General features: G+C 36.8%; 1 long non-coding RNA gene across 1 annotated transcript; it reads right to left on the bottom strand.

The window, feature by feature from the left end:
- Positions 1 to 1332: 1332 nt before the first annotated feature.
- Positions 1333 to 21700, bottom strand: LOC132508529 (uncharacterized). Its single transcript, XR_009536621.1, has 3 exons — positions 21650 to 21700; positions 13193 to 13325; positions 1333 to 1430 (listed from the first exon to the last, which is right to left on the bottom strand). It is a non-coding gene; the product is annotated as an uncharacterized LOC132508529 (long non-coding RNA).
- Between the last annotated feature and the right edge of the window lie 1774 nt (positions 21701 to 23474).

The raw sequence follows: 23474 nt of genomic DNA, 5'->3' as shown, positions 1-23474 counted from the left end.
ATACGGTATTTGTCTTTCTCTTTCTGACTTACTTCACTCTGTATGACAGACTCTATCTAGGTCTATCCACCTCATTACAAATAGCTCAATTTCGTTTCTTTTTATGGCTGAGTAATATTCCATTGCTCTTAACTGCTCTGCCAGGCAGCTTTCGTTGGATGAAAAGACTCAAAGAATAAATCTAAATTCAAGAACCTTACTCCCTTCTGACTTGAAGAATTTGTACTGTTGCCGCCCTGCCGTGCTCAGGAGCTCAATAGACTTACATCAAGGAGCTGTGGGACTGAGACTGAGACAGAAGAGAACGGGACCTTGAAGTTAAAGTGCTTCAGCCACGCTCTCAGGGCTTAAGTCACCCTATTCTGGGTTTACATGCCCCATGTAGTAACTACTCTCTTTAATCTTTCCCCTTTCCCCTTTCCCTTAATGGTCTTCTACTTTCTTCGTGGTTTATTTTTGCTCACTTACAATAGTCCAGCTCATCGTAGTCAGTGTAAATAATTTAATCTTTAACAATAAGATATTTCAATCAAGCTCTGAAAAGTTCATGTAGACCCATAGGAGAATATTCATAGGACTGATCCAGTGTCGTAGCCAGTAATTATTTTATTTTAAATTTGAACACAATTTAAAGTGTATTCATCTAGAATTCTTTTTAAAGATCTGGATTTGTCATTGGTACACTAACCAATTAGTATATTCCACCACTGTGGGTAAAAACGTGAACTTAAGTACTGACAACTTTTTCACAGCAACCACTAGTGACAAAAATCAATGAATGCTGCCAAAGTTATGGTTGCAAGGAAGAGTCTCCATTATGTTTCTTCATAATGGATGATTTTGCATCAGAACTGGCATGGATAGAAGGAAAACAGGAATTACCAACATGGAAGCAGGTCTCACAGAAACCCAAACCTGTAGAACCATAACACATGAGAAGAACAAAGTAGAGGATTAAATCAGGATTTAAGGTGTCTTCACTTCGCTGAGAAGTTTTCCTGCTGCCCAAACTAGGGATTTGCTGATGTCGACTGTTCTAAAGGCAGGTTCTCTCCGCCTTGATCTTGTTTCTGCTTCTGTACCTGAATGTCTCACTACAGCTCAAGTGCAAATTCCTTTCCTTTTTCGGTATATCTATCTAACTCCAGGTTATTTTCATATTTTGTAAGTAGACAATATCGTTGGCTTTATGTTATAGGTAAAAAACGTAAGTATTATAAACTCATATCTTCCTGAAATAAACTAGATCTTGCTTTTCTGACAAGCAACAGGAGAGAACTGGCTTTCTTAAATGCATTTAGGATACAATTCACCTGGAAATAGGCAACTGCAGGGCAGGTTAGCACAAAGTTTTGACCACATCTTGGCCCTTGCTTGGCGTCACTGTAATCCTTAGTTTTTCTCAACTGTTTAAAGCATGTATTCTTTCACTGCAACCCATAAAACAGAAAAAAGAGAAAAGGTAACTACAGAGTTAGGTATTCAAACCTCAGTGAGCAATATTTCAGAATATTACATAGGAACAGCAATAATCAATATGCCTTCTTTTTGGTAGATTTTATTTTCTTGGCTTAATTTTGAAAAATAGAATTCCATGTTTGGAGAGCTGATTTACGAAGGGCAACAAATTCCAAATCTCTTTTACTCGTTCACAGGAAAATTCCTTGTTAGAAAATACTGTATCGAGTCATGTGTTGGATAAAAATGATTTCCTACTTTGTCTGAGAAATATTTAACCTGAAAACCATTACTGTATTTTTATATCAGTTTTAATATTAACTTTCAAACTTAGAAAAAGTACTCCATCTGCTTAGATGTCTGGAAGCCAGAGGTGGGTGAAGCAAGAGAGAAATTCCATGGCATGAATACAGCCAAATATTCCATTTATTAACATTATTCCTTATACCTATTTTGGGTGCTGATGGCATCTAGATATCTGATATCAAACTCTATTTATAACCCCTTTAGAGAATACGATTGTTAGATTGAAATGGGACAATAATTCAGTTGGTCAAAATTTGTTACCTAGATCCTATATGTATAATACTGGATTTGATGATTTTTCCAAAGAAAAGAAATCAGGTTTTATAGTCTAATGGAGGAAAAGACTCAAGAAGCATTAAGGAAATAAACCATAATATGAACCATGGGGCATATTAGAGTTAAGCATCAATATGTAAACATCAATACGTATTATTTATAAAAAATGATCGTATGTTTTTAGGGTGGGGCTTACCATGAGCCTGAGGTTCTCTCACAAGCAATCCTTTCCTGATTTCCTCTCAAAGGGATTCACTACCCGCTCACTGAGAGACACACACACACACACACACACACACACACACACGCACACATCTCTTTGTGCATAACTACCATTTTCCTCTCCCTGCTCACTTATGTTTTGAATTGCTTCACTTAGAAAGAGAACTTTCCCAATACACTGGATAAGTTTAAAATAGAAATCATTTGCAGGAGGAAATTAATAAATAAATTCACAGTCCTGGTAGTGGTGAAGATGAAGTTAAAAGATTTTTGGAAAAATTATTTTTCATCTTAAAGAAATGTCAGTTGATTCTTTTACAGTCTGTTATAAATTACAGCAGGACTTTTCCTACAATTTTGGTAGACTGGATGGGATCCTGAATGAGAGGAGGAAAGTGAAACTGAGCTGTAACCTGTGAGCGTATCCTTCTGTAGAATTAGGCAGATTTTCAGGAGAAAATAAGCAAAAGAACAAACCTAAATGTTTTTGTCATTGTTTGTTTTGCTCTTATAACTTCTCATACTTACACCTTTGCCCTACATAATGCTTTCTCTGTATTGTCTCTGTTATCCCCTTGGGGATACACACACACACACACACACACACACACACACACACACACACACACACACTATATATGTGTACACTATATGTTTATACATATAATACATGCATATATATGTATGTATATAATTAGGCTAAAAATAAAAATCAGTTTGAAAATCTAAAAACAGATGTCACATCTATGTTTCCAGGAGGTTGTTAAATAGCAGAGTGAAGCACAATGTATTATTAGCATGTGTTTTTACATTGACCATATCCCTTTACTTGCCTGCTACTAATCCTTTCCTATTTCTTTTTTTAAGACTGAAAACCCTGTGTGTGGTCTTTGTATGTGTGCATAAATAGAAATCTTAAAGAAGTTTCACATTAGGATCCAATGCATGAATAATTATTGAAATCATAGCTAATAACTAAAACTTAGCATCGACAATAAAGTATCCTGAGAATTAGAATTAGAACTAATTACTATCAGTTAGAAAATAATGGGAACCAAGACTATTACTTACTTTCCTCTATCTCTTGATCTAAATAAATCAATAGAGAAACAGCCTCAAAGAAAACTACATAATTAGAAGGAGATTAAAGGATAAAATTCTACACTAGCAAACCAACAGCAATACCCACTGCAGCGTTTTGATGTGATGCTAAGGGCTGAGTGGTTTGTTCAAATCCTGTATCCCTAGGTCCCCATCTTCTTTCTGCAAATCTCTTTGTCTAGAACAACATGAGTAAGTTCTGGAATTGAAAGTCTGATATTGACAGTAGACTCAAAACATCTCACCTCTGCTAAAGTGAATATGAAAGATTTTGGCACTGTTTCTCTAAGACTTTTCATACTATGTGTTAAAACTAGAGTAAACTGGGATTACTGTAAATAGATATAAAATCTATGTGACAAAGGCATTGCCTTCTGGGGGAAAAAAAAGCTGACAATAGCCAATATAAAATGAAGGTATTAGAGGCAGAGGTGGCTCTTACCACTTCTGATGAAAAAGAAGTCACATGTAGAAGATCCTGGAAACAGTAATTAATCCGTAAGAGTACAAACAGACAACCATTGTTTAATTTAGAAAATGAATGACTTGAGTTTTCAGTCATAGTCTTACCAGCACAAACATAATCAGCATTACCTCGGATATCAAAGAACAGTAACAACGATCTTGATAGCAAATTTCGCAGGATTCAGGAAAATTAATAAAAATTCTTTTAAAATACTTTTCAGATGGTCTAAGGGTCACTGTTAAAGAAAACACTGTTGTTGTAATGGCATGTTGTTTAGATCAGTGGATACTAAGTGTGATCTCTGGACCAGCAGCACCTGCATTTTGGGGGCATCTGTTAGAAATGCCAGTTCTTGGACCCCACTACTGAATAAAAAGTTCTGTGGGATCTAAAAGAAAACAAAACAAATGAACAAACAAATAGAAGCAGACTCATAGATACAGAGAACAAACAGGTGGTTGCCGGAAGGGAGGGGGATGGAGGAATGAAAAGGAGAAAAAATGAAGGTAACTAAGTGAGGTAATGAATACTAATTAGCTTGATTGTGGTGACCATTTCACAGTGTAAATCGATGTGAAACGGTCATGTTCTACACCTTACATATATACAGGTTTTGTCAATTATACCTTAAAGCTGAAAAAAAATTTTTTATCATTATTATTTATTTATTTATTTATTTTTGCGGTGTTGGGTCTTCGTTTCTGTGTGAGGGCTTTCTCTAGTTGTGGCAAGTGGGGGCTACTCTTCATCGCGGTGCGCGGGCCTCTCACTATCGCGGCCTCTCTTGTTGCAGAGCACAGGCTCCGGATGCGCAGGCTCAGTAGTTGTGGCTCATGGGCCTAGTTTCTCCGCGGCATGTGGGATCCTCCCAGACCAGGGCTCGAACCCGTGTCCCCTGCATTAGCAGGCAGATTCTCAACCACTGCGCCACCAGGGAAGCCCTGACAAAATTTTTAAATTAAAAAAAAAAATTAATTCTGGGCTGGGACCCAGTAATCTGTGTTGTAACAATCCCTCCGGGTGATTCTGACTTACAGTAACTTAAACCATTGGTTTACATAAAGCCACCAAGAAAACTAAATTATTCTTTTCAAATTGTAAAAGAACACCAAAAGAGGGAGAGGCATATAACAACACAATCTAATTTTGTGAGCATACTATCACAAGAGTTCAAGTAAGAATAAAGAGATACTGTGTTAAATCATAATACTGCCTTAATTTCAGAGCATTTTACAAAATGTATAAAGCACTTCTCCACACAATACCATACATTATTGTCCTTATAACACCCATGGATTATTTGTCAAACATATCCTTGTATCAGGTCAACTTTCTAGAGATAGTGAACTATAAAAAAGTGCTGAATATCAGCAAAATAATTTACACAGATTAGTGATAATATGACACTCTATCCAAGAAAAAAAATACTTGGCAAAATATGACAGAATCCTAAAAAGGTAATGCTGCATTTCAGAGAAGGACATGTCTGGGTATAACTGCTGCTTTTTTTTACTCTTTTCTTTTTTGTTTTTCTAGTCTTCATATTGGGTGACCTGCAATTACACTCAGGGGTATTGTCCAGAGTACAGTTTTTCAACAACGGGAAAAAATTTTTGTAACCATATTACTAATCCTTGTGACCTGCATCCTTCATAAGGAGAATTCTGAATGAAGCTTTAATGCTTATGAATAGTTTTAGCTCCATGGCCTATTTGTTATCCCTAGGAGGTGGGTATTTAATCTGTCAAACATTTGTAAAACACCAAAAGCTGTATGGCCTTTGACCTGGGTCACTAAAATCATACCCCATTCTAGTGACTTTCTGATTTCACCCAGCAGGTCCCATACATTTGTACCGTGCCTTATGAAGCGTTCAGGCAGAGTATGATCTTTGACTTCTGGCCACCTGTGTCCCATACATTTTGTGTGAAAGAAATAAATGACAGGCTTGGAGATTAAGTCTAGCTCTCCCTTTTTATTCAGGTGTATTGCCAGCTGAGTTGAATGACCCATGGGTACTTTAATTTATAATGTTTTTTCTTACTGTTATAACTTGTAGCAATGCATGTGTTACCAACAAATTATCTTAACATTCTGTGTCACAAATACGTTCTATTCTTTGGTAAGTAGGTATGTCAATCCAGTAAAAAAAAACTAACACAGTGCATGCACACATACATATAGATCCTTAATTACCGCATGTGTTTTCCATATTAATGTCATTATCATTGTTTTTAAACCAAGGAGCTTTGACATTTTGGAACGCTTTTCATGGGTTTACAAGAAGGTTTTCTATATTACTATTCCAGAACCTATCCTGGGGATAACATTTGGAGATTCTATCATGAGCAAGTTTCATTTTATCAGTTTTGAAAAGTTCTATGAAAATCTACAATAAAAGGACCTCACTTTTTAATAAAGCATAAAATCTAACTCTTCAGTTGCCTGTCACTTTAATTCACTCATTCTAGGGATGTTTATTGATCTCTAGAATGTACCAAGAACTATTCCAGGCACTGTGGAAAATATGTAGAAGGGTTTCTTCCCTTTAAGAGTCTGATAAAGGAGCTAAGACAGATGCACAAATAACTATAGCATAGGGTCAGATTGCCCACGTTCCAAACCAGAGGTGTAAGTGATGGTTTATGAGGACTTGGCTAAGAAAGATGGAAAGAGGCTTCATGGAAGAGGTGATATTTATCCTAAGATTTGGATGATATATATAGGACTTCAACAAATATAAAAGTAGAGAAAAGTAAGAATGAATAGCATGACATTAAACAAGAGAAAGAAAACAACTGGGCCTTTTAAGCAAATGTCAAGTGATCCATGCTGAATTGATAATAAAACAAATGAAGAAAAGTTGGGAGACTTAAGTAGAAAAACATGGAGCAAACTGGATTAAGGAGAATATTGAATGCCATGCTAAGGAATTGCAACTTTCTAGGAATGTGGAATTGAGAGTCATCAGATTTTTTTAGATCAAGGGAATAAATTTTGACTGGAGGTTTTCAAAATTAATTTGTACCAATAGAAAAACAATCACTATTGGGAATTCCCTGGTGGTCCACTGGTTAGGACTTGGTGCTTTCACTGCCGTGGGCCCAAGAGTTCAATCCCTTGGTCTGGGAACTATGATTCCACAAGCCAAGTGTGGCAAGTCTAAAAAAAACAAAAAAAAAACAAAAAAATAATCACCATTGTCAGAGTCATGACGAGCTGCTTTCTACTTCCAAATCTTAAACTTGTTAGTAATATGAATAAGTCTGTTTCTTCTTCTTCTTGTGCCTCAGTTTTCTCACATGGAAAAATGAGGGATAATTACTTTTCTATCAGGGTCCCTGTGAGAATTTATTCAGGTAATACATGCAATGCATCCGAACAAATACATTCTTTCTTTATTTTTCTCCAAAATTTTAATGAATGGGGAATTGAAGACTGTTAGTAGAAGGATAAAATATAAACGTGAAATTAGGTAGTAATAGAATATTAAGATTTTATTTTAACATAATTTTGTATAAAATATAATGTCTTCAATATAGACTACATGTTTATAACCTTTAGATGCAGTAGAATATTTAGCTGGTCTAATTTACCCTACCTCATTTCAAAATCATGGATGAAAATTGAAAATTATACTTTAGTAGTGTGATGAACTGGGCAATTGGGATTGACATGTATACACTGATGTGTATCAAATTGATGACTAATAAGGACCTGCTGTATAAAAAAATAAAATTAAATTAAAAAAAGAAAATTATACTTTAGTTTCAAGTCATAAACCTTAACCACATATATAATATGCTCCAATATTTGTTTACACAAGTTGAGTCTATTAAGTATTGATACTTAGTGTTGTCTCAACTTAGACAACAGCCTATTCTACTTTGGCAGATTTCAGAACAGCTTTAACCCTTTAAAAATATATATATTTCCCCCTCAGACACATACATATATCTAAGATTTTTTTTTTTCTTTTTTTTTTGCGGTACGCGGGCCTCTCACTGTTGTGGCCTCTCCCATTGCGGAGCACAGGCTCTGGACACGCAGGCTCAGCGGCCATGGCTCACGGGCCCAGCCACTCCGCGGCACGTGGGATCCTCCCGGACCAGGGCACGAACCCGCGTCCCCTGCATCAGCAGGCGGACCCCCAACCACTGCACCACCAGGGAAGCCCCTAAGATTGTATTTTATATGATCTTTACATACGCTGCATATGAAATAGCATAAGTAGGTCAGTCAATTTGTGAACTTGTTGTTAAATGTTAACACAGTTCCCAACTCTGATGTGAGCAGTTTGAAGCATGTATTACATTAAGTTCATTTTTTTCTACTTTTCAATTCAAGGAGTGCATTAAAAAAATCAAAATGGTCACTGTGAATGATTAAATGTCTCCTGTCACAGTATCTGATTTAGCATCCCATTTATAGCAACCCCCACCAAAAATCCTCTTTAGTGAATTGCACTGCCTTTTTGAAGATTAGGCCATTAATAAATAATGTGACTTCAGATTTTACCGATTTGGCTGTGTTTGCAGAGGCCACCAACTCTGTCAGAGGATGTCATCTGGAGATTGTTATAGGAAGGACGAGTGGTGTTGAGATAAAAACATGTAAATAAATAAATTAATGAAATCTAAAACAATTATGTCCTGAACATTGCCAAATCTGATTCTCAAATTTTGTCTTCTCAAACCTCTCCCCTACCCATAACCCTCTCCACCACGCCCAGATCTTCTCTTGGGAATGTCCAAGATTGTGAACTGAAGCTGTTGAGGGTCTGAGACCAGAAGCCTGAGCAACAATGGATAATGGAGCAGGGAGTGGCAAGGGCATGGGACACGGCTGAGGGACTGCAGGGCTGCAGAGAACATCTACACATAGGGGACGCCTTTCCTATCTGGAGAAGCATGACCTCACCTGTGTCCTCAAAGTAATGGCTCTCACATGTGAGTTCTGTGTACACATTCCTGCATCCTGCAGTCTCAGGAATACCTGGTGGGTCTCTGCTTGTCCTGAACAAGACTTATTTCCAAACTTAGAGATTTGAGTTTGGAATCATTCCTATATTTTTAAACCATTTACTCACTTTATGGCAGTATAACTGACATACAAAAAGTTGTACATATTTAATGTATACAGTTTGATTGGTTTGGAGATTAACATACGCCTGTGAAACAATCACCACAGTCTATGTCATAAACATATCCATTACCTCCAAAAATTTCCTCCTGCCGTCTTTATTTATTATTATTACTTTGGGGGGTGATAGAACACTTAATGTAAGATTTAGCCTCTTAGCAAATTTTCAAGTATACAGTGTTGTTTACTATAGTCACCATGCTGTACAGTAGACCTCATCTTGTATAACTGAAACTTTGTACCCTTTGACTGCTCCCTCCCCTTACCCCTCCCCCAAGCCCCTGGCAACCGCCATTCCAATCTGTACCTCCTCCATCACGTTCACTAAACCACGGATATTTCCATAAATGTGGTGGGGTTTGTACTCACATATGCTGAAGGCTGGGATGGATTTTTGCCTAAGAAAGTAAGACATTTCATTCATTTCTGAGTGGCCAAGCTGCCCTTGGAAATCTGCAATAGTTCTTTTGCTCAAAGAAAATAGGCCATGCATCAACTTTCACCAGGGAAAGTTTATACAATATAAATTCTGCATCTATGCTAGAAATACATAATCCAAATAATTATGTAAATACATTGTGATATTGTACTGAAAATAGATGGACAGAGGAAGACAATGAGGAAGGGGATATATTCACTCTTGGATTTCTTTCTTTTTATTTCATAATCTTCCCTCCCCACACTTCACACCTCTTCTTTCTTTGTTCTCCTTTTCTAATAATTCCAGGATGGAAATTGCTACAGGTGCAAGATATTTAAAGTGTACAATATAATGATCTGATATACATACATATACATTGTGAAAGAATCCCCACAATGAAGTTAATTAACACTTTCATCACCTCACATATTTATCTTTGGGGTTCAAGTTCTATGTCTTAGCAAATTTCAGTTATGTAATACAGTGTTATCAACTATAGTCACCATGTTATACATTGGATCCTCAGAATTTATTCATCTTATAACTGAAAGTTTATATCTTTTTACCCATCACTCCCTATTTCCCCCACCCCCCGGCAACCGTTTCTCTACTGTCTGTTTCTATGAGTTTGACTTTTCCTACACTCTGTTTATCTCAAAATCTTCATTGTTATGGAAGATTTTATGAGAAGCCAATAAATCTCAGGTAATAGGAAGGCAGGATGACCACTCATGGGCATATGCTGTGACTTTGTGCATTTAATGTTAGCCAGTGGACTATTGGGATTCTAAAAAGATAACAAACATGTTTTCTATTAAAGGGACAGTCAGAGAAATTGAGATTGGGAAGGCCCATCCAAGCAAGTTGGCATGGCTGCAACTTATTACTGAAAATTAATTTATTAGAATTCTATATTATACATCACTCTTGAGTCCTTAGTTCATGGTATAGTATGGTAAAAAATGTGTCTTTCACCTGTGTCGGAGCCTTCAGAGCTGACAGCCATACCCTGGACCTTTATAACTTCATTAAGCTGACAAATGTCACCTAATGAGACCTTCTTGTCCACAAGGTGTATCTAGACATCAATAATAAGTGTGTTTTGTTTTTATAATTTTATCCAGGCATATTTTGACTTATATTTATCAGTGGTCAGTGTATGAAAGTATTTTATATTGATACCATTCATTATGTATTTGCCTAAAATATTAAGGCCATAATGATAAAGTAGAATTTATTGATGAAACATTTTATTGCTCACTATAAAAAAAAGAACCTAAAAAAAATCTTTGCAAAATGCCTTTAAAATTTGTGCTTCTAAATGAAAAGGAACATTCTAGCAAGAATTTTTACCATCTAATTTATAGTAACAGTATGTACCAAATAAATTTCAGTGTATTGTTTTTTCAATTATATAAGTACGTAGATGCTTCCAGGATACGAGGCACAGTTCTGGGAGCTGTGGAGAGTACTTAAAAATATGAGACAGTCCAGTGTAGGAGGTGGGCCATGGTAAAAAGTAGTAATTGTCATACCAAAGTTAGGATAAACCACTAGGAAGAAAAAGATTAAATCCACATGAGCTCAGGAGAGGCTTCTGGATGGAGATGGTGTTTAGACCAACCTTTGAAGGATGGCAGTTCTGTTTTGAGTCACATTTTTAGATAATCTATATCATACATCTGATAGACATTTTTCTACTTTGTATTAGTTAATATATCTGAACTGTGCTTTCAGCATTCCTAGCTCTACTTGGTTTAGTCAGCCCTGCACAGGTTTGTTTTATGAGCTAAGTGTTTTTAGTTTTACATAGCATACTGTACTATTTTTCTTTCCTAATTTAAAAATTTTATTTTCTGATTCTGTACGTGCCCTTGTTCTTAACCTGAAAATTCTTCTTAAACTTTCACAGTTTTTCTCCTTTCGAAACAGATTATGTTTTCATTCCTTACACGTAGGCCTGTTTAAGGAGTTCTTCTGTAACCTCTGTTATATCCTCACTCCCAACATTGTTTTGACTGGAGATCAAAGAAGCAGCAAAGCCAACTTTTCTAAACTCTGATTTCCATCCATCTGGGCATTTTAAATTGGCATATTAACTCATCCTAGTAACTATTAAGACTCGAATATTTTATAACTATTGTAACAATTCTGGCAAAGTAAAAACATTTTAAGTCCAACAGATAAAGTGAAAACTCTTCCAAGATACAGAAATAATTTTCTTCTGTCTGTAAGTTTTTAAATGGTATAAATGTTATCTTAACTTGAAAATATACTAACTTAAAATATATCACAGGGGCTTCCCTGGTGGCACAGTAGTTGACAGTCCGCCTGCCGATGCAGGGGACACGGGTGCGTGCCCCGGTCCGGGAAGATCCCACATGCCTCAGAGCGGCTGGGCCCATGAGCCATGGCCACTGGGCCTGCGTGTCCGGAGCCTGTGCGCCACAACAGGAGAGGCCGCAGCAGTGAGAGGCCTGCGTACAGCAAAATATATATATATATATATATATATATATATATATATATATCTCACAGAAAAAGTTATAATAATATTATAGAGGATAGATATTTTGAGTTGACTGACAGACTCACTGGAATGTTTTCAATATTACTGCAATGGAAATTTTACTTCGTATAGTTATGAAGGTACTACCACAAAATGAATAAATAAATACCAAATTCTCTCTGTGCTCCATAAGGATATTATGATAAAATAATTACTTTGCTTACTTTCATAGTTGGTAAAAATCTTGTTCAATGCAAGTTTTCTAGACAATTCTTCCACTGTATTATTAATAGTAATAGTTCCTGGTTTTCTTTCTTTGATTCACATGAAGCACTAAAAGAAAGGCCACAAACTCAGAAATCACCCTATAACAGGCAGCATGACTTGGGTTCTACAGCTTTTTCCGTGAGACAGGAAGCAATTGAATGTCTCCATGGCTTTATTGAAAGTTTTTATAAGTCTAGACAAAAACTTACACAGAAACTGTTTGCAACCCTGTAACTACAGGATAAATGTGTGCAGAATGACTCTCCATGGAGAGTCAGTAATTCCAATTAGACTCCTGATCTCTGGGAGTAGACCATTTATTTGTTTGTAACTTAGTTACAATTCCAAATATTTTTAGGTCTTGATTTAAGCTTCACTAAACTGAAGATTTCATAAACTAGTAAAAAAGCCTTGGCGTATTATGACTCCATTTTATACTTTAATCCACTTGTAACACTGTATTATAAATTGACATTTTGATATTTTCATGTTTTGATTTTTTTTAATCTACATGCAAACAGATTTTATTAACATTTAAATAAGATGACTATTACATAGAAATGCATGGTATTTGAAATACTTTTCATAAGATCAGATTATTTATTTTAAAAAAAACCAATCTCTATAAAGATAAGGACAAAGTATTGGGCAATAACCAAGATGGCTTTGTAAATCATCAGCAGTGTTTTGTAATTAATCGCCCATTCATACATTTGAAATTGCCTCTTAAATAAAAGGAGTAACAAATCAAACCTGTTTGACTTTTGGTAAAGTTTGGTTTAATCCTGTGTGCTGTATCTGTCATTAAATCAGATTTTAGACCTAATAACGTTGAAATGGGTTATCAGAAGAATAGAAAGTTGTCTTAACTAGGATAAGTGACAGAAAACAATCATGGCTGTTTTAGGTAGAAAGTGATAATTCAATATAAGGACACGAAAATTCTCTTGGAATAAGTCAATGCCTCCAAAGTTTCTAGAAACAGAAAATGATAGTTTTCAAACTCTTCATTACCCCTGCATACCTGTTATTATGACATCTGCTTAACTATTTTCACCCCAAGCAAATTAACTTCCTTTGCTTCTGTCATCTGGAGGGTTAGTGGATCGTAATCTTCCATGTTATAGGTCCAGACTTGGTGCACACAAAGAGCTTTTCTGTCGATAGAGAAACATAAAGATTAGGTAGATATGATTGTTACTCTCAAAGTGCTTATAATTGGATGTTTGCAGTACTTGATAATTTCTCTAATTACCTCACTGTCTACGATGAGATCATCATATATTCATGGTACAAAATGAATATTTACTAACTTAAAAAGTAATGTATATTTACTTTCAAGTGTACACCCATAGTTATATGTATATATTACTAATAATGATTTCAGTAGACCAAGCAAACAGCAATAAGGGGTAAAATATTTAAGATGTCAGGGAATCATTAACTTAGTAAGTAGTGTGATTGCTGTTTTACAGATCCAGGATGTCTGTAAGATACAGAAGAGTTGATTCCATAACTATTCTAAAAGGTCAAGAAAGCCAGCTTTTGGTAGTCCATCAACAATTTTGTTCTAATTATTTTTTTAAATTGTTAGGAAATAAGATCTATACAAAAGTGTGAAGGTGTAGAGAAAGTCACCTCTGGCGAGGCAGTAGCTCCCTTTCGGTCCCTTACTCTCACCTTGCAAAGCTGACGCGATCATACCACACCTCAGCCCCAAATCGTCCACGTCTTCACATCTCAGAGTGAAAGACAAAATCCACCCAATGGTCCCAAGACCCCACAAAATCTGCTCCTTCCTCTTGGCTCTCTGAACTGATCTAGAACTTTCTCCTGCCCATACTGCTCCTGACACATTGCTTTTCTCGCTGTCCTTCATGGAGCTTTTGCATTTGCTGTTCCATCTACCAGAAGTGCTCTTTTCTCAGATTTCTGCATGGCCCTTGCCCTCATTTTCTTCAGGTCTAAAATAACAACACTCTTTCCACAGCCCAGACTTTTCTATCCTACCTGCTTTATTTGTCTCTGTATCTGGCATGCAACATATTCATTCACTCGAACTAAAGCATGAGGGACTTAGTTTAATCTAATTATAATTTTTTTTGTCATAAAGGTAATTTTAGGTCATTTTATAAAAACACAGAACTTAGGGAAGTTGTGAAATCATGTTGTGAGATCTTTTAAAAGTGTTAGGTCCTTACCAGTTTGGGAGAGTTTACGAGCGATCTACCCTAAAGTTAGTAAATGAGTTGCGATTACTTCACATGGTCATGATACAGATGGTTGGCAAGTTTTGGGATGGCCAAGTGTCATTCAACAGGCAACGGAGTGTATGAGATTTGGAATCAGAAGAACAGTGTTCAGATATTAGTGTTGCCACTTCGTTGCTTGTAATGTTGGGCAAGGTCATAAAATAGTACAGAAGATATTAGTAATGGAAGGTTAAAATATATGAATAGATAAGTGAAGGGACTTTTGTAAACCACTTAAACTTATTAAAGGGATGTAGAACTTATAGTATCTGGCTCACTTTGTTGTAGTGAGGATGAGATAAAATATAAAAACGCTCTATAAAGTGAAAAACAATATATATTATTATTATTACTCTCAGTAATCAGGAAAGTAATAAGGTAAACACATAACTGAAAAAAGTTTATACAACCTTGTGTGGGTAGAGATGCTGGTCAACACACTGACATGCACAGGTCTAATAACAATATAATTATGAAACTATAATAATGAAAAACTAATAATAGTAATATTTATCTCAGATGACTATGTGCCAGCCACTGAACTAAGAATTTTACAGCATTATCTCTTTGAGTAATTACTGCAATCCTATGAGGCAAGTGACTATTATCATTCCAACTTTACAAATGAAGAAAATGAAAGAATAAGCAGCCAGTTCACATAGCTAGTGAATGCTTCAACGGTGGCTGGAGTTGGTAAGTTTATTAATCATTTGGGATTGTACACACTCATATTGGTATTGTTAATCTAAACCCATAACAATACCCTTCATACAGCCAATTTCCATTTCATTTTTGAAAGTGGAAATATAAAAGGTAAACAAATTAATTAACGTTTGTTAGGATTTAAAAACAAATATACAAATTCCTACACACATGGAAAAAAAAGCTGTTGCAATGAGTCAGAAAAGCATGAGGTCAGAAGTGTTTATATAAATGTTTTTTTCTTTATTTTTATTTTATTTTTATTTTGTAACATCTTTATTGGAGTATAATTGCTTTACAATGATGTGTTAGTTCCTGCTTTATAACAAAGTGAATCAGCTATACATATACATATATCCCCATATCTCCTCCCTCTTTCATCTCCCTCCCACCCTCCCTATCTCACCCCTCTAGGTGGTCACAAAGCACCAAGCTGATCTCCCTGTGATCAATTTGAAATAAATATACAATAGGTTACATCCTCAGTGGCACTGGTAAATTTTATTGCAGGATGTGCTTCTTAAGGAATTTGCAAATAAAAGTCCTCAAGAGTTCCGGCCCAGCTGTCCCTTGCAGACCATAATGGCTCTTTGGCCCTCTGTTCCACCAGAGGTCACTGCACCACCTGCCAGGCAAGGCCCCCAGGTGCTGAGGGCAGATCCTCCCTCCCCCGTGGTGACCTCTGTACACACAGTGCCTTCCTGGGTCTTAAGAGAGGATGATCCATCGATATAAGTGAGCTTTCTGCTCCCACAGAATTCATAGAACACACAAGCAGGTGATTATAATTATCCAGGCCCTAGAAATTCCAATACGTCTCTTCTCATGCTTGATTATATGAAAACGAGTAATACAAATTGCTGAAAAACTGCTCTGAATGAGGTTGAAACCCAAGGTCTAGAATGTAACAGAATTGCCACTATCTTTGATTTTTTTTATCATCTGAAAGATCAGCTCCACCGTGAATAACTTTGAGGGGTTGCCTACATAAAAGGGGTTTTTTCCCAGTATGATTTTTAACTTCAGCGCTGATGGCAAGAAAGAATTAAATGATTTAAGGGGGTGAAAAAAAGTATTTACAGGGGAAATAGCCATGTGATTGTGAAGGAGCTCTTACATATTAAACGGGACAGTTTTGTCTCTCGTCTCATAGCTACAGAAAAACAGGAAGTATTGGGAAGGGAAAAATGAGGGTTGGAAAGAGGTGAAGGTGGGACGTCTGGTTTGTCTGTGTGAGATCTCTTGCTGGCACTATGCCCAGAAATTTTTTCTTACCCCTTTGAAAGACAGAGGCTGTATAAAGAGCTCTAAAGAGATTGATTTTCCTGGGAAAAGATTTGAGACAGGACAGTCAGGGCAAGCCAGACTGGTACTGGCCGTGAGACCAGACCAGAACGGATGCGGGATCCTGGTCAGTGCTGTGAAAAAGGCCAGGAAGAACAGCGAGGTGAGATGCCCAGAGAAGGCACTGACTCTGAGGTCCTTGGAGGACATGGCGGTAGGGGAAAGATAGAAAAGGCAGCTTTGGGAAGTGGGAGCAGGGGAAATAGTAGAAAGGGAAAACACCTGTTATTTTAAGCCAGTGATTAATGATCACAAGGAATTGGAGACTTGGAGATGAAAAATAAATGTGAGGATTTACCTAAAGGAAACAATGAAATATACATGGATATTTATATACAGGGGAATTTATTGCAGTGTTATTTATAATATTGAAAATTTTAAAGTAATCTGTATGTCTATATACATATATATGATATAGAGGATATATATATATATATTGTAAACATATATATGATGTATATGTATGTAAATATCATAGAATACGTAGCCATTAAAATATATTTTCTAATAATATTTTAATTCTAAATAGGTATTTTAAGTTTAAAAATCCATAAAGCAGCATTTACCCTTATATATATATGGTATATAAATATACATATACATGCATGTATACACGTAAGTGAAGAGAGAAGTGAGAGATAATGAAAGAATACATCAAAATGTCAACAATGATTTTCTTTAGATAATGGAATTGCATGATTTTAATTTACCTTCTCTATGCGTTTTGGTGTTTTTCAGATTTTTTTACAGTACTGGAGTCTGCCTTTATATTTTGTATTTTCTTAATTTGTGTCACTTATGAACATTTTCTAAAGTTTTCAATAAATACTGGATATTGTTTTTTTAATTAATTTTTATTAATTTTAATTCAGATTCATTTTTTATTAAATTAAAATAAAAATGCATATCACCTTCAAGTAGCACACTTAGAATAACCCCATTTTTCTTTTTTTTTTTTTAATTGGAATATAGTTGCTTTACAATGTTGTGTTAGTTCCTGCTGTACAGCAAAGTGAATCAGTTATACACAGACATATATCCACTCTTTTTTAGATTCTATTCCCATATAGGTCATTACAGAGTACTGAGTAGAGTTCCCTGTGCTATTCAATAGGTTCTTATTAGTTAAGTAAAGCATAAAGTTCCCCTGTTCCAGTTCCTCTCAAGCCCCTGTAATATTTTGAGTCACATCTCTTGGTGGCCCCATATTTATCCATGTTTGTTTTCAATTCTTGTATTAATTATTATCAGGATTCTAAATAATATGTTTATATTTTATACTAGTTATTCTACATACGCCTCTGATTCTTTCTCTACTCTTTATTGAGCAGTCCCACTCCTGGATATGAATCCGGAAAAAACTGAAAACACTATTTCGAAAAGATACATGCACCCCAGTGTTCGTAGCAGCACTACTTAACGTTAGCCAAGATATGGAAGGAACCCAAGTGGCCATGCATATATGCATGTATATATACAATGGAATATTACTCAACCATTAAAAAAAGAATGAAATTCTGCCATTTGTAGCAAGATGGGTGGACCTAGAGAATATTATGCTCAGTGAAATAAGTCAGACAGAAAAAGACAAACACTGTATGATATCACTTGATGTGGAATCTAAAAAATAAAGCAAACGAATATATAGAGCAAGACAGAAACAGACTGTGGTTACCAGTGGGGGAGGGAAGGGGGAGAGGCAAGATAGGGGTATGGGATTAAGAGATACAAACTACTATATGTAAAATAGAAGAGCAACAAAGTTATATTTTACAGCAAAGGGAATTATAGCCATTATTTTGTAAAAACTTTTAATAGTCTATAAAACTTTTTATAATCTATAAAAATACTGAATCACTATGCTATACACCTGAAACTAAAATAATGTCATATTATCAACTGTACTTCAATTTAAAAAAAGTCAATTTGTGTCATCAGGGTTGTGTTCTTTCTGGAAACTCTAGGGAAAATACATTTCCTTGCCTTTCTAGCTTCTAGAGACCACTTATATTTCTGGTACATGGCCACATTCTTCTTGATAACCAGCCAGAAGCATCTCAGATCTCTCTGACTGTGACCTTGACTTTCATGCTTCCCTCTTTCACTTATAAGACTCTTGTGATTACAGTGAGTCTATCTGAATAATCCTGAATAATCTCTACATCTCAAGATTATTAACTTAGTCACATCTCTAAAGTCCATTTGGCATGTAAGGTAACAAATTCACAGGTTCTGACCATGAGGTCATGAACATCTCGGGGGTCATTGTTCTGCCTGCCACCATGGCTAAGGATAAAATGCCAAATTGAATTATGTGATTTGCAAAATTACAAGCTAGTTAAATGCCTGACTCTCCAAGTCTTCCATAACAAGAATGGGCACTGGTCAGAAAGGAATGTGATCCTTAGACTTGGAATGGGAATATTTGGGCAGACATAGACAAGTCTGAGAAACATTTCTCTCAGCCCCTCCAAGTCACCCTTGCTAGAAGCAGCCACCGCCTCACATGTCTAAGTAAACTGCCTCCCTTTCATTAAAACCTTTCTTTAGTTGTTTGTTCCCTGGGGAAGGCCTCTTATCCTTCCTTACTTTTTCTACCACTTCTCACTGTTTTCAGGTTCATAAAAAAATCAGATCTCAGAATGTCCCAGAGGGAGAAAGGATTTGGCACATATACCACTTAGGAAAAAGAGAGTGAATATGCTAAAGAGCTCACAAAACTTTGCTAATATATTTCAATAAAAATCTGGGGAATACAGGTGTAAATGATTTCTGATGATGGTGGTCAAATATGATGGAACATAAGGTTAGACGTGTTTGAATTAAGCCATTGGTGCTCTCTGTGATTCTAGTTTTTGGGGTTTTTTTTTTTTCTTTTTGGCTGCACAGCATGTGGAATCTTAGTTCAACAAACAAGGGATCCAACCCCGGGCCCTTGACAGTGAGAGCATGGAGTCCTAACCACTGGACCACCAGGGAATTCCTGTGATTCTAGTTTTAATGTATAAATTTTGAGTAGCAATCAGTGACAGTTTGGTTGGTTAATTGAAGCCCTGTCTCAATAATGACCTCTATTCAGTGTGCCTCAGATGCTGGAACTTCCCTGGCATGCTTTAGAGGAGGAAATTCAGACGCTCAGGGAGATGGGAATCTTGAGGTGGATCAATTATGTGCAACCTATTCAGCAACCATCAATGAAATCCATAGAGGGGATTCAGAAACTTCCCTCCTGAAGACACTAGGAAACACATGGGTACAGGGAGCTCAGTGGTGGCTGTCCTCTACAGGCTGGGGACGGCAGTTGGGAGATGCTGCCACAGAGTTGAATTCACTGATTGCAGTAGAAACAAGAGAATGCCACAGAGGCAAAGAACAGATAGTCACATCTAACCTTGAGAGAAAAGATGGGAACAATGGGAACAATTACTATAATAGAAAGAAGAAACAGTTTCTGATCTAGAAGGATCCATGGTTGTGGCTAATCACTGTGTCCCTAAGAATAAAATATATGATGGGCTTCCCTGGTGGCGCAGTGGTTGAGAGTCCGCCTGCCGATGCAGGGGACATGGGTTCGCGCCCTGGTCCGGGAAGATCCCACGTGCCGCGGAGCGGCTGGGCCTGTGAGCCATGGCCGCTGAGCCTGCACGTCCGGAGCCTGTGCTCCGCAACAGGAGAGGCCACAACAGTGAGAGGCCCGTGTACCGCAAAAAAAAAAAAAAAATATATATATATATATATATATATATATATATATATATATATGAGAAAATATATAAAGTGTATCCTGAGGAATATGATCTAACAAAACAAAACTCTAGGTCTGGTGAGTGGAAAAGTGACTTGAGTCACTGTAGTGGAAATTCATAACTTCAGACCCAGTTTCTGAACGTAAGCCTGTGCACCTGAAATGAGAGAAAATCTGGGTCCTCTAGCGTAAGAACCTGAGATAGGACCACAAATTGTATAATTTTCTTATATTCCTCACGTAGATCCTTAGGATTTCCTTGCATGGCCACGTGCTTTGGTAATGTTTTCTCACTTTAGGATTTCTTTTTGATATTTATGCAGTACCACAGAAGTAATTTTTTAGAAAGAATACTAGTAAACATGTCTTACCTTACATATCTGAATATGTCTAATATATGCTTTTACACTTGAAGCTAGTTTAACTGAATATAAAACTTTAGATCAAAATATTTTCCGTAAAATGTTTATTCTTCCCTAAGAACTTTTGAAGACACAGGAATTACAGTGTTCTTTAGTTGGATGCAAATCTGATTCTTATTAAATTACGGGTAACATGGTTTTTCTCTCTTCTAGCAATGAGATTTTTAGAGGGCTTAATTGACACACCAAGGCTACCAGCTTAGGAGTTCACCAAGAAGAGAAATTAGCATAAATTTGTGTATTATAGGAAATGAAATATTGTAGCATCCTATGACTTGTGGTAAAATTAACTGGCTTATGAGATTTCAAAATGTTTGTTAATAAAATCTTTATCTGATACTTAAGAGATTATGTTACTCCTGTAACAGTAATCTGTAATCAACTAAGAGTTTGCTAACAATACATAAATGTTCGCTGGCTTCAGTTCCTCTCCTCCTCCCAGAAGTCTAATATAGTAGGTCTGGAGCCTCTGTGTTTGCATTTTTAACATGTATCCCAGGGAATTATGATCTTCTTCAAAGTTTAAAGATCATTTTCATATATTTGTCCCAGTAAAATGTGCCATGTAAGAGGCAGTCAGTGAATATTTTTGAAAAGGAGGATAAATGAATGAGAATGAAGGAATAAAAGCAAATTTAAAGGGAAACCAAAGTCTGAGGCCACTTGTCTCTGTGAGCAATGCTTTATTTCTAAGTCTGCAGATCTGATGAGCCAATAGAATATGATAAATAGTGTACTGTAGTATTGTAGCAGCAAAGATATTTCAATCTCTCTGAATCTCCATCAACAAAATGGTAGCATTTCTCACAAGGTTCAAATTAGGAACTGATTTAGTTAATTTCTCCCAGCACATAATAGGTACTAAATAAATGGTGGCTCTTATTCCAGAAAATACTTCTATCTTACATCTTTGACATAAATTCAATGTCCTTACTTGACACTGTTGAGCAGAATATGTATCTTTTCATTCGAACATGAAGACCAAAGTCATAAAACGAATTCAGATTTATACTAACCTGAGCATATTATTTTCAATGGCATTCATTTTCCTCACATTGCCCCTTTGGTGCTGGCTGAGCTATAGAAAGCAAGAAATAGGCTTGTGAGAAAAAAGAGACATATCCTAATGAGATTTAGGTCGCATTTTCCCCCGCATTTTCTATGGTGAGCATTGATTAATTACGATGAGAAAGTGTTTCTAAAAAACATAGGAGGGGCTTCCCTGGTGGCGCAGTGGTTGAGAGTCCGCCCGCCAATGCAGGGGACATGGGTTCGTGCCCCGGTCTGGGAAGATCCCACGTGCCGCGGAGCGGCTGGACCCGTGAGCCATGGCCGCTGAGCCTGCGCGTCTGGAGCCTGTGCTCTGCAACGGGAGAGGCCACAACAGTGAGAGGCCCGCGTACCGCAAAAAAAGAAACAAAAACAAAAACATAGGAGACTCAGCTCAAATGCAACTGCCACTCAGACTTCACTAGATTTTCCAATTTATATTCAAATGATCCCACATTTTGGGATCAAGACTTGGAGGGATCTTTGATAAAGTTCTCTTCAATCTGGCATTTCCCACAACTCCACAGGGTCCACCCCAGGGCCCGGGATGAAGAGTCCAGTCCAGTAAGTGCGCATGCAGATCAGAAAGAGTACACTCACCTAGTTTTAAAACACCCAAGATGCTGTGCCCTGAATTTTAAACAGTGCATGTGTCTTGGTTCATTTTGGTTTCAAGTTCAAAGGCATCAGATCAGTTCTGTGGGTTAACAGTGAGTACATCTTTCAAGAGCTGCTTGATCCCCTCAGACATGGAAGTTCTTCATTCCTGGAGATGTGCAACTCTGTCTTTGGTTTTTCTAGCAGCATCTCATACACAGGGATGATCTCAGACCCCTGTTTCACAGAGGCCCCCAGGAGCTCCCCGGGGGGAATTTTGAGTGAAGTTTCAGAATCTGAGTAAGCAATGGGCGGGCACAAGTGTTGGAAGCAGCTGGATTCTAGTAAATTGACAATAACTAACAGGAAGTAGTATCAGAGCAGATGCTTTAGGTAGTAACAATCGGAGAAAGTCAGCCTGAAAGATTTGCCCATCTCCTTTAGTGTATCATCTAGTCATTAGTCATAGTAAGCTACTGGGCAAATAGTCATAGGCTCAGACATGTGGCATCTTGGGGACAAAGAGTTTCCCAGAATCACATTAAAAAACTGAAGGATGCTATGTAATCTTTTTGGTTTTTAATAAATATAATCCTTTATTTTGGGGGGTGTGAATTTTTATATTTAATTTTATTTGTTATATAGCAGGTTCTTATTAGTTATCTGTTTTATACATATTAGTGTATACGTGTCAATCCCAATCTCCCAATTCATCCCACCACCAACACCCCCCTCCACAACTTTCCCCTCTTGGTGTCCATAAGTTTGTTCTCTACATCTGTGTCTCTATTTCTGCCTTGCAAACCGGTTCACCTGTACCATTTTTCTAGATTACGTATATATGCGTTAATACACGATATTTGATTTTCTCTTTCTGACTTACTTCACTCTGTATGACAGTCTCTAGATCTTTCCACGTGTCTACAAATGACCCAATTTCGTTCCTTTTTATGACTAATATTCCATGGTATACATATATATATATATATATACACACACACACACACACACACACACATACACATACCACATCTTCTTTATCCATTCATCTGTCGGGCATTTAGGTTGCTTCCATGACCTGCCTATTGTAAATAGTGCTGCAATGAACATTGGGGTTCATGTGCCTCTTTGAATTATGGTTTTCTCTGGGTATATGCCCAGTAGTGGGATTGCTGGGTCATATGGTAATTCTAT

This window comes from Lagenorhynchus albirostris, chromosome 18 (genome assembly GCF_949774975.1).
Source record: "Lagenorhynchus albirostris chromosome 18, mLagAlb1.1, whole genome shotgun sequence".
In the NCBI taxonomy this organism is placed as follows: domain Eukaryota; kingdom Metazoa; phylum Chordata; class Mammalia; order Artiodactyla; family Delphinidae; genus Lagenorhynchus; species Lagenorhynchus albirostris.
The sequence above is the reverse complement of the archived record's forward strand: the minus strand, read 5'-3'. Positions and strand labels throughout refer to the sequence as shown.